The following is a 13470-nucleotide window of genomic DNA, read 5'->3' on the forward strand; positions in this document are numbered from 1 at the left end:
TGTAGAGAGTGATGACAAGAGCTTTGGATGACAGAAAGAGTATTTAGAGTCTGGTCAATGTCGGAGGTTAGATTAATGAGTTTGACGATGACATTGAGGGTAAACTCATTTGAGGGAGATTTAGATTGTGGTTGTTTAGAAAGAATAAATAATTACACATTGTCAAATTAAGTAGCTTAAAGGTATAAAGGAAATAACATATCAGTCTGGAGCTTTACTAGCAAATGTCTACTCATTCTTTTAGACTCAGGCTGGGGATGTAGCTCAGTGGTTCCAGCACCTGCCTCGCAAGCTCAAGGTCCCAACTTCAATCCCCAGTACCAAAAAAACCCCCATCATTCTTTTAGACTCAATTCTCATACAGCATTTTATGGTAGGTTGGATTGTTGTGCTTGACTTTTTTTTTTTTTCTGCTACCGGGGATCAAACTCAGGTCCTTGCATTTGCAAGGCGGGTGCGTTGCCACTGAGCTAAATCTCCGGCCCCTGACTTTTTAATTACATATCCTTTAGCTACTGTATATCCATGGACTTCCCATGGTGTCTATTTTCAGTATAGTGTGGATACAGTGTAATTCCTTACCCCATCAAGGAATGAACTTGTGCATGAGGTTGCTTTGGTCAATGCAAAATTAGTGGGTGGACGAGACATGTGGAGAGTCTTTAAACATTCCTGTGTGATTTCAGTTGGCCTTTTGCAAGGTGGAGATTTGTCATGAGAAGAGAACATATCAGCAATCATTCCCTTTCAGCCAAGCCTAAGAATGAAGACACATGGGGTAGATCTGATCCCGTACGTAGTCTAGGTTGACCTGCTGGTACCAAGCCTAGGTCAGCTGAGCCACCCATGACCTGAAGAATTAGGAGGATACAAGATAATGTTTGTTATAAGCCACTGAACTTTTGAAATTGTTATATGAAAAATTTGACAACTTCAACTTCTTAAACACTCCCACATTTAGCATTTTCTGTTCTTTATAATGTGTTCCCATGGTATTTTGAATCTATATCTAGTATAGTAACTCTTAACTAGTAAGCTGTCTTATTCTCACACCAATCCATCCTAAAACAGTGCAAGCGGCTTTACTCTAAGGACCTATCTTGAGGGTGATTTTATTTCACCTGCCCTCATCCCAACACACAATCTACCCCAAAGTAAATAACTGCCTTTTTTAGAACTGCTTTCTACGTATGAATATTCAAAGGAAAGGCCGTCAGGTATATTTGTAAAACAAACCCAGTCTCAGATGCTTTGAACCGCTCATCTCCTACCCATCACACACAGCTTTTTTTCTGTCCTTAACAGGAATTGAAATATTTGGGTTATGTTTTTTATCTCCATTTTAAGGACAGAAAAAGAAAATGAGGTCTTTTGGACTGAATATTTGCATTTGCCCCAAATTGTTGAAATCCTAGCCTCTGCGAAGTCAGGGATCTGGGAGCCCTAGGTTATGAGCATAGCATTCAACTGGGATGACTGCCCATGTCAAAGGAGCACCATAGACCTGTCTCACTCTCTCTCCACCACAGGAAGAACCAAGCAGTCACTGCATCCAAAAGCAGGGCCCTCTCTAGAACCCAGCCATGCAAGCACCCTGACCCTAGACTTTCACCTCCATAACTGTGAGAAATGAATTCTCATTGTTTATTAGCCAGGCAGTCTGTGGTCTTTTGTTACAGCAGCCTGAACTCACCAAGACTCAAGGAAAAGAGCTAAACTATACAGTATCATATGAAAAAAATCGTGTGGCATTCATAAAGTTAGTGCTGTCAGTTTAAGTGTTAAGTCAATGCTACTCATTCTCATTTATTGGAGCCTATTAAAAAGCTAATGATTACTCTCTTCTGGCTCTATATTTGCATAATGTACTTTTATTTTGGTGAGTAAATTCTATTTAGATATTAGCTTTTGCTCATATGAACTATTTTTGAATAGATAAAAAGCAATGATGAAACTAGTTCCCGACTCAGAAGCTTAAATTGCTCACACAACCAAATAGCTGTGGCTATAAATACATATGAGGATCAAACTGTGGAATTTGTCTGTACCATTTAGGAAACCAATTTTATACTAGTCTTGAATGTATGATTAAAAAATTACCAAAAAATTTGATTTATAGCAGTTTTAAAGGCAAGTCTGTTAGAGCATCTGATATGAATCTTGTTTCATAAGCATTGTAGGGCAATTCATCTTTATTTACATGGGACAGTTCAAGTCCGCTATCAATGCATGTCCTTACTTTTTGTTCCATGGTCATGGGGCACTGTGCTTCACTGCTCATGTGTCCTCTTTGGGACTGCAAAACTTTTTCTTTGGGACTTCTCCTCCATTGATGAAGATCTCTTCATCTTCTGAACTCAGGAACAGTTTTTATTCTTGGTAACACAATTGTTTGTCTTGCATTCATGAAACTCAGTGACCTTTGTTGGTTGCTGATCTCATGTTCACAACCCTTCATCTCTTTTTTTTTTTTTTTAAATTCTTTTATTGGTACATTTTAGGTAAACAATACATTTACATTTATCCTTGAGTGCCTGTACCTGTACATGATATATCTTGGTTCTTATTTTCTTCCCCATTATCTGTGTGCCCTTCACCCCCTCCACCTTTCCCTATTTATATAGACCTTGTTTCAATTTTTTTTCTTTTCTCATAATTTTTCCTTTCCCTCCTTTCCTTTCCCCTTCCCCTCCCACCACCCCTTCATCTCTTTTAAACACAGCTTTTTATCATAATTTCATTGGGAAAACACTAAAAGGTCACCAGAGCTCGGGACCTTCCAAAGAAGTTCATTTAACCTTCACTGAAATTGGATCAAATTTCAGTTTCTCCCTTTGACCAGCAATGCTGTCTTCACTCTCCCATATTTGCTGATTCTGCCAGCATTTCCTGATAAACAACACTAATCACCATCTCAGCATCTCTTTTCTGGGACACTAGGCTACAACATAAATGATGTCCAATAAATACAATCAGCAAAACCGAATCAACCTTAATTTAATTAGGAACTAAGAAAAAAAGAAAGAAAAAATGGTAGAGCCTTGCTCTTCAAGAGTTCATGGCTCTAATGAAGAAATAGACATGTAAAAATATGACTACCATACAATGAGACAGGTAGAAAAGAGAGTAACTGATCCCTACTTCATTTTCTAACTGTGACTTGTGGAAATGCTGTTGACTGCCTCCTAGACTTGCTATACCTCTAACAGTTAGTCAGGCTCATGTGACAAGGTCTGGTCAATGCAGCGAAAGCAGAAGTGGCATACTTCTGGTTCAGGCAGAAATGTTTCTGAACTGGAAAGTCTATTTCCCACCTCCTTATTTTTCCTGTTATGGCAAACTGGAAGCCTCAGATTGAGATTTCAACATGATGAGATAGGAATAATTTGATCATTAGAGTCACCAGAACCGTCCTAAGACAACATTTGCACATGAAGAAAAAACTATCTGCTACGTAAAGCTGTAAATATGAGGGATTGATACTCTTATACACCCCAGCCCCTCTGATTAGCATATGGCCCTTTGTACCAGTTTGACAAAAGTGAGACTTGGAGGAAATTTCCCAGATCTATGATGCTTAACTTGAGTGATTGATGATTGGTTCCTATGTAGAGCAGAGAATTAGTCATTCTTAGGAAAAGGAAATAGATAAAGAATTAATCAGTCCTGGTTGGTCAGGAAACATAGATTGTCGTGAGTGCTTTCGGTTTGAACTTGTTTGAACTTTGAATCTCAGCTGAGGGGCGTTAGTCTGGGAAAACTGTGAAAATGTATGCAGTTGTATGCAGTTTGTGGGGGTGGGGGATAATGCTTTGCTGCAAGGAGCATGGAGAATTTGGGGAAAGAGAAAAATCACTGGAAATTAGGCCAGTGAACAGGAGCTCATGGTCAAAAGGCACTTTAGTAAGCTCAGGGTAGTGTCAAGAAATTTCTTCTTACTCAGTTAAATTTCTTAATTTCTATTCCATCCAAAGTAGGAAAAATATCCCCTATAGCTTCCAGAATAAAACTAAAGCTCTGTAACTTAGACCTAGAGACATTGTAGAAGCTGGACTTTACTAACCTCTTTAACAACAGTAGCTTGAAACTTGAAGAGCATATGAATTTGAATTCTTGCTTTATCAATAGCTAGCTGACTGTCTCTGTCATCATCTTTAAAATAAAGATAATAGCTCCTCTTACTTGAAATCTTTGCCAAGAAGATTAGATGAATAAATATATGCAAACTATTTGTATTCAGACTAATGATCGATGTGTAGTAAGCTCCAAGTGTTGAATGTGTGCGTGCTGGCTTCTTAGCCTCTCCACCCTCAACTAGTTTCTGTGATAACATTTGTCAATTTACAGAGTAGATGTTACTTTCTCTGAAATAGACACATGGATCCTCCATATGCCTTTCGGCTGATTGCCCATGTTCTTCCCCAATACCATGGACTTTCACATGTGTGATAAATATGTACTTGTAAATGGACTTCTGATTATACTCAGAAATGGAATGTTATTGAGGATTTTCAAATAGAGGAATGATAATTTGCATGTGTTTGAAGAATCATTCTGGATCCTCCATTGAAAATAGATTTCATGGGAACACTAGGTCAAGTCACTAGACCTGGCATAATCTGTTCAAGAACAACTGAAGAAGTCTAATTCAGAAATGATAGGTGTGTGGACAAGAGTAGTAGCAGTGTAATTATGAGATAGGCTTAAATACTGGATCAGTTTGAAAGTGAAGCCACAGAATTTTCTGATTAATTGGATCAGAATATGGCATGTAAGAAAATTAGAGTCTAGGGGCCGGGATTTAGCTTAGTGGTTCTACCGCTTGCCTTGTAAGTGCTAGGTCCCGAGTTTGATCTCTGGTTTAAAAAAAGAAAAAAAGAAAATTAGAGTCCAAAATTATTTCAAAATTTTGTCCTGAGAACCTGAAAGTATAGAACTGTCATCTACTGAGAAAGGTAAAACTGCATTGGAATAGCTTTTAGGGGGAAAAACCAAGAGTTATGTTTCAGATTGTTAAATTTTGGACACATTAGGTATGTAATTGGTGATTAGATAGGCTGGACCAGAAGATTTTTTCCAGTTTCTTAGTGGAAAAGGAAACATGGTCATCAACTGAACCTCCACTTCCTCAAATATAAAACTCATATGTTGGAAGTGTATTTCTATGAATCCATCAGTGGGCAGTAATTTCAAAAGCACACACTCAAAAATGTTTAAGAGCTGACTATTGTCTTTGCATAGTTGATTAATAGGAAAAAACTTTCAAAGCACAATTATTATTATTATTATTATTATTATTATTGTTGTTGTTGTTGTTTTGGGTACCGAGGATCGAACTTGGGTCCTTGTGCTTGCGCTACAGGCAACGAAACCACTGAGCTAAATCCCTGGCCCCAATTATTATTATTATTATTATTTTATTGTATCAAAAATTTTAAAATGTCGTAAGTCTTACTGTCTTTTGTCAGTGTGACACCTCCATGGTTCCTGGCACATTTATGATTTCTATAAGAAGAAGCTCAGAAACTGTCTTGGAGATTGACATAGCCCATCTGCTTTAAAATGGCTGCTGTTGTAAAGTGCCATATTTTCTCCTAACATTCTCATATACTGAAGCAGACGAAAGTGTTATTATTAAGAAATGATCTTTTAAAATATTCACCTATGTGGTGTCATGAGCATTCTTTAAACAAAACCAGTTTGATAGTAGGAAGTTCATTAGTTCACATTTTCTTCCCTAATGTAAGAGTATCAATGCCTAACTAATGATGAATACCTGTTTTCCCTTTAATAATAATGAGTCTAAAATTAATTTATAGTAGTACATTATAGTAAAAATGATTACAACATCTGTTCCATGAAGATATATTTTCTATTCAAAAATGTTGACTTTTTAGACACAGGCTCCAATTAGGAAGTGAAGCAGGTAGAGACAAATATAAAGGATTTCTAAAGATTATTATACAAGTACAGGTTTGCAGGTGAGTTGCTTTAAACTGGGCTGGGATTTCTTTTGTTGTTGTTGTTTGAAATTTGATATTCAGTGTTATAATCTTTCAGGTAAAAGAGCCTAATGATTTCTATGCAGATGAACTCCCTGCATTTCAATTTAAAGTAATGGTGTGAGCAATTTCAGTCCATTACTTCCAGCTTCTGTGGGTTCATAGTGTTCATGTTAATGCCTACCAGCAAAACATGAAAGGAACAAAGCCATCTAATTTGTGTAATGGGCTTGAGTGAGATGGTGGCTTTTACCTCAAGGATGAACACACTAAGTGATTAATAAAATTGTTAGAACACAGAAACATATGGAATGTCAATAATGCTGCCCTCAAGTAAATCTAACACACAGAAGCAAAATTGTTTTAGTCCTATAGAGTGTCTTATCAAGATGCGGTTACCAGGAGAACTCACAAGTGCTCCATGTTTTCTATTTCAATAAGTTGCAGATTTCTGTGTCACCAGTCTGAGCATCTTTTTCTGTGACTGTTAGAAAACAGCAAAATTGAAATTCCTAATCACTCAAAAAGAACTTGTGATAATTCTATAAATCATATCAATTGAATATACTCAGATTGAATGCAACAATTAGATGTGTGAAAAAAGATAAGTGGATCGAATATCAGCAGTTGGGTAGAACATCCACACAGATTTGTACAATGTAGTCTGTCAGGGCATTTTACTAGTATTGAGTTAGTTTTCAGTTACTTCAAAACTTAACACTCAAAAGAATATTTTGGCAGTTCACTATGTTCCTGACAGGTGAATGAAAATAAATAGACTAGGTGACTGTCTATATCATGTATTAAACTCATTGCACATTTTTCCGATGAAGATCAGTTAGCTTTTTGAATGTACAGTAAATTTGTCTTTGTTCTTTTTAATCAAAAGTGAGTTTTCCTTCCTAATTTTGATATTGAATTATTATACTTGATATTGATATATTATAAATTACTTTAAAGGGGAATATATAAGATTTGTTGCAGATAAAAATTTTGTCTACCACCGAAAACATGCAAATGTATCTTGAATACAATATAGGAAATTGAGACTTATTAGAAAGCATGTTCAATAAATATTTTGTTGTGGTTTAGATTTAAAATGACCCCCAAAATTCTCATATGTGCAGAGGCAGGGCTTTAGGAAGGTGACTGGCAGGGAGAGGTGCTATACTCATTCATCAGTGAGTCAATTGATCAATGAGTTCTTATCTGAATGGGCTGCTAGGAGGTGGGGCCTGGTTGGGGGTGGTCACTGGGAATGTGACCTGGAAGGCTGTATTCTTGTCCCTGGCTCCTTCCTTCTTTCTCTCTCTGCTCCTTGGCTGCTATACATTGAGCAGCTTTTCTCCATTATGCCCTTCTACATATCATTTCTACCTTGACCATGCATAGACTGAACCCTCTGAAACAGTGAGTCAAATTTATATCCTCCTTTAAGTTGCAGGTGTCAGGTATTTTGTCCAGGCAAGAGAAAAGTGACTAATGCATATTTCTTTCAATAAACTTCATACTAGCCAAATTATGTTTCTAAATATTTTCCTGTTTTGAAAATTGTAGTAGATATAGTATAAATAATTTTCATACCCTATTAAAATAAGTTGTACATTAATGGACACACATAAACAACAAAACTATCTCTAAGTCTGTTCTCCTAAACAGCATAGTTAAAATGTATTTCTTTCTTCATGTTTATCTAAAACCAAAACTGTCCCTTAAAAACCTAAAGGAACAAGGGCAGGCATAGTGGCGCATGCCGGTAATCCCAGCACTGGAGAGGCTGAGGTAGGAGGACCACTGTGAGTTCGAGGTCAGTCTGAGCTATGTAGTGAGTTCAAGACCAGCCTGAACTACATAATGAGACCTTGTCTCAAAAAACAAACAAAACAAAACAAAACAAAACAAAAAAATTAAAACTTAAGGAACAGTAATTACCTATTTGGACATAAGCTTGTAAACTGCTAGCAGTGATATTTTTATAAAAATTCATTATTCCCATCCTTACAACAAGAAGAGGCTCTTCAAAATAAAATTCAATGGGCTTTCTTGGACTCAAAAGAGAACTGAAATTACAGAGCTAAATGCCACCTAATAATGAGGAATGATAGTTTCATCCTGAGAGTCCCAGCCAAGGTGTACTCACAATAAGCAGAAGTTGCTGAAGCCATAAACTCTTAGAAACACTTAAATTATACTTTTGATGAATTGCTAGAAGTTGAATGTGCTTTAGAACAAGAATGAGAAACTTCTGGAGCTGACAGGGTTTTGAGAGGGATGAAAGTGACTAGCCATTTTCACAGAATTCACCTGTGGCAGGGAGAGGGGAACTGCCTTCTCCATAACAAAGGAAAAGATTTCACCAGAGTCTTATCCCACTTGGGACCATCCATCTACACTCACTTCCTCCATCCTTTCTATTTAATAGAGGAGCAAACAGTAGTTAAATGGAGTCAGTAGTCCAAGAAAATAGACTGGTATTATATTGGTAGACTGGTAACAGTAGATCTGAGAAAGAAAATAGCAGCAGGACAGAGCAATACTGGAAAGACCACTGGGAAATCCATATCCTAGGCACAGAACCATCCAAAGACTAGATTTATAGCATGATTATTAAATTTTGTCCCTCATCCATACTTTATTACACCATCAGATGTCTAATATTAAAAAAGTTATAGTGGAAAGAACTTCAAGACATAGATTCTTAGTATTTATTGAAACATAATCAAGAAAAGACAAAAACAAGGACACTAAAGGATTTTGAAATTTCTAGTGTTTATTGTTAGAGCAAACATTACACACATTCCAATTTAGATTGAACTGGAAATTAAACCTCAACTCAATAACAGAAAATAGCTAGAAGATTTACAAATATTTGGAAATTAAACAACATATTTATCAGCAATCAACAGATAAAAAGAAATCTCAAGAGATATTAAAACTATTTATAACAAATGAAAATGAAAATATAATATCAAAATTTGTAAGATTCAGTAAAATCAGTACCTTAAGTGAAATTTATAGTATAAGAGCATATATTGGAAAAAAAGAACTAAAGTAAAATACTTAAGGTTCCATCATAGAAAAGTTGAGAAATAGAAGTGAATCAAAGCCCGAGAGAAGAAGAACAAACAAAATAATGAAAATCAGATGAAATACTGAAGGGACTGACCAAGTGGGATCTATTACTTGTATGCAAGTTGGTACAACATTCAAAATTCAATCACTATAGTAAGCATATCAGCAGACTAGAGAAAAAAAAATCATATACAGTGGCACCTTGATTCACAAACTTAATTTGTTTTGTGATTATGGAGAAGATGGCCATGTTTGCATTTGTGTGGAGAAGATGGCTGTGGTTGTTTGTCACCCAATGTGGAGTTTGTGAACAGAAGTAAAATTTTGTTGAACCCTTTTGCTTGGGAAATGAATTGTTTGTGAACAGAAGTGTTTGTTAACTGAGGCATTACTGTACTCACATCAATTACCATAGACAAAGCATTTGACAAAATATAACAGTCATGCATGATAAATACTTTAGGCAAACTGAAAATGGAATAGAATATTTTCACTTTGATAAAGAATATTTACAAAAAGCTTACCATTACCTTCATGTATAATGATAAGAGACTGGACACGTTTCCCCACCAAGGCTGGGAAAAACACAAGAATGTTCTCTTACTACAGCCATTCAACACTGCAGTGGAGTCTTAGCATGATAAAAAGCATTAAAAAATAAAAGCTATAGATTAGAAGTTCTAAAAAGATAGCACATATATACTGGAAGTAAAATATTACCTGGATGGGAGGCAAATGGTGGGAGCCAGGTTTCTCATGGTTGGAGTGGGAAGTTAAAGAGAAACAAAGAGAGAAAGCTGAAATGACCCTCCTGGTAACAAATTAGAGTTGGAGACATCAGTATAAGCACATGTTTAGCTTTCTGTAGGTGCAGATGACTAACTATTCATGGAATAGTTAGATATGTGTCTACACTGAGGTTAATTTACAATGCATGTCCTTGCTCCATCATGTTAGGGAGTCTTGTACCAAGAATAACTGAATAGCAAGGAGTGAACTCAGTTATTCACATCTCGGTTGCTATGATCATATTCAAATAAAAGGAACCATTGCTGTTTCTGGGATTCAGACAAGAAATAGGTCAGAAAAGCCTGGAGCATTTTGTACTGCCAAAAACTAAAAACACGCTAAGAAGTATTTTTCACACTGATGAAGCTACGTCAGAAAAAAACACAGGAGCCTTTAGAAAGAGTTTATAAGTGTAAAAGCTGGAAAATTTTGAGAAATATATGTGTGTGTGTTTTATTCTATTAGCAAAATTATAGCTGAAAGGACAAAATAAATATCCACGAATTCATATTACCATGAATGATTAAATAAGAGGAAGAACAAATATCCGCTATAGAAGAATTCCAAAAATTTATGAAAATAATCTGCTCTTAAGGATGTAGAAGATGTTTCACTATTTTCCAAGAGTGAGCTGCACATTGTGCCTTACTTGTCAAGAGCAAACTATGGAAGAGGTAAAAGAATAACTTTCAGGGCTGAGAATGTAGCTTGAGAATAGAGAGCTTGCTTAGCATGCATGAGGCCTTGGTTTTGATACCTAGCACCATAAAAACAACCATCCAATCAACCCACAAATCAAAAACTAAATAACTTTGCAGTAGAACTCTGTCAACAATTACCCCAGGAAAATTAAAGACAACAGTCATAGACCAGACTGATAGTATTTATCTTTACTATGAAAAGATGACAATGTGACTTTGCTGCTGTTATTTTTCTCCCCAGGTCTCATGAATCCAGTTTGATCATAACAAAATTATCAGCTAAATTCCAACAGAGAGACCCTACAAGTTCTCTAACTCCTCAAAGCCATTAAGGTCATCAAAAATAAGGACAATCTGAGTATCAACAATAGCCAAGAAGAACTTAAGGGGCCATTAAAGACCAAAGTGAAACCATATCCTGGACAGAATCATGGAGCACAAAAGGATATTTGGTAAAAACTCCGGATATTAGGATAAAGTGTAGTCTTCATTATTAATGTAAAAAAAATCTTGTTCTCTCCCAATAGACTTCTCTCCAGCCTTCCCACTCTCCTAAGTAGTATGTTCATGTAGGTGAGATGCAACTCTCAGGAGATTGATCATTCAGATGATGAAACTTAACAAAGTGGATTGTGAAGTTTTCTGTCTTTTCAAGGAGTGCATTTTTAAAAATTTTCAAATACAAGTTATGAACTATTTATTTCACTTATTTATTTATTTTATTAATTTTATTGGTACATTTCAGGTATACAATATAATGACATTCATCATGGGAAATTTGCACCTTTACATACTCTATCATGGCTCTTATTTTTTTCTCCTTCCCCTGCCCTCCCTTCAATCCCTCCATCCTTCCCTATCTACAAAGACTTTGTTTCCATTTTTTCTTTTTCTCATATTAATTCCATTCCCTTCTTTCCTTTCCCCTACCCCTTCCACTTCCCCTAACCCTTTGCCCCTTTTCTTCCTATTTCACATTATCCATTATACCTTTTAGTCCTTATTTACACTTTCAGTTTCTCACAGTAGAGAAACTATTCAGTATTTACACATGTGTGTCCTATTTATTTCACTTAAGAGTATCGTCTCAGTGTGCATCCATTTAGCTATAAATGTCTCTAGTTTCTAATTTTTTATGGCTGAGTAGTACTCCATTTTATTAAAAAAAAAAACCCTACATTTTCTTTATCCAGTCTTCAGTTGGTGGGCATTTGGGGTGTTTCCAGGCTTTAGCTATTACAAACTGTGCTGCTATGAACATGGGTGCACATGTATCACTGTGGTATGATTCTTTTAGCTCTTTGGGGAAGCTACCCAGCAGGGGAATAGCTGGGTCAAATGGGACTTCCAGTCCTAGTTCTTTGAGGTATCTCCATACTGATTTCCACAGTGGTTGCATCAGCCTACACTCCCACCAGCAGTAGAGCAGGGTTCCTCTTTCCCCACAGCCCTGTCAACATTTGTTATTGGATGATTTCATGATAGCAGCCATTCTTTCTGGGGTGAGTTGGAATCTCAGCCTTGTTTTCATTTGCATCTCTCGAATGACCAGTGATGTTGAACATTTTTTCATGTGTTTATTTGCCATTTCTACTTCTTTGTGTGAGAAATGTCTGTTCATTTCAGATGCCCATTTTTGGATTGGGTCTTTAAATTTGAGAGGTCTGAATTTTTTAAGTTCTTTTTAGATTCTAGATAGTGGAGCTTTGTCTGAGGAACAGCTGGTAAAACTTTGCTTCATTGATTTTTTATATCATTCTCTTAGTCTTGTTATCTGCTCTGATCTTTATAATTTCCTCCCTTGTATGAACTTCGGGTTTGTCCTGCTCTTTTCCAGAAGCTTGAGGTTCAGCATCTGCTTGTTTAATTGGGCTTATTCTGTTTTCCTCATATGAGTATTCAGTGCTATGAATTTACCTTGTAAGACTGCTTTCATTGTGTCCTATTGATTCTGATATGTTGTATTGTCATTATCATTTAATTGTAGAAACTGTCTGATTTTTTTCTTTAATTTCCTCTGTGACCCATTGGTTATTCAGAAGTGTGTTGTTCAGTTTCCATGTGTTTATGAAATTCTTAAGTTTCTTTTGCTGTTGATCTCCAATTTCATCACACTATTGTCAGATAATATACAGGGGATAACTTCAATTCCTTTGCACTTACTTAAACGTGTTCTCTGAGCGAGTAGGTCATCTATTTTGGAGAACAACTCATGTGCTGTTGAAAAGAATATATATTCTGATTTTGTGGGGTGGAACACTCGGTAAACATCTGTTAAGTTCATTTGTTCAAGAGTTTGATTGAGTGCTACTATTTCATTGTTCATTTATTGTCTAGTTGATCTATCTATTTGTGACAGTGGGGTATTGAGGTCCCCCACTACTATTGTATTAGTGCTTATTTGATTTTTCATGTCTGTTAGTATTTGTTTATATAGTTGGGGGCACTAGTGTTTGGTGCATATATATTTATGATTGTTATCTCTTCCTCTTGGATTGTTCCCTTTACAAGGATGTAGCATCCTTCTTTGTCTCTCTTAATCAGTGTTGGTTTGAAATCCACCTGATCTCCAAATAGGATAGCTACTTCTGCTTTTTTGTGGGTTCCTGTCACATGGAGTACTGTTTTCCACCCTTTAACTTACACTCTATGAATTTGTTTTTGAATTGTTGGATCTTGCTTCTAGGCCCATTCTGCCAGTCTATTTCTTTTGATTGGTGAATTGAGACCATTAATATTGATCATTATAGCTGATAACTATTGACTTATCCTTGTCATGACTTTTTCTTTTTGTTGGATTCTCCTTCCTTGCCATTAATTATTTTTCATGTCTGATGGATTCATTTTGCTGGGCTTCCTGGGACTGTGATCCTTGTTGTCTTTTCCTAGGGTATTGTCTAAAATTT

At 36.2% G+C, this 13470-nt stretch overlaps 1 long non-coding RNA gene across 1 annotated transcript in view; it reads left to right on the forward strand.

The window, feature by feature from the left end:
- Positions 1-13470, forward strand: part of LOC101703369 (uncharacterized) — a 77915-nt gene that overhangs the window by 44479 nt on the left and 19966 nt on the right. The window contains exon 4 of the long non-coding RNA XR_001183826.3: positions 10806-11016. This is a non-coding gene — a long non-coding RNA (uncharacterized LOC101703369). The remainder of the gene's footprint in view (positions 1-10805; positions 11017-13470) is intronic.

Source organism: Heterocephalus glaber, unplaced genomic scaffold (genome assembly GCF_053883595.1).
Source record: "Heterocephalus glaber isolate CG9 unplaced genomic scaffold, H.glaber_assembly_v1.0 deba00001555, whole genome shotgun sequence".
Lineage (NCBI taxonomy): Eukaryota > Metazoa > Chordata > Mammalia > Rodentia > Bathyergidae > Heterocephalus > Heterocephalus glaber.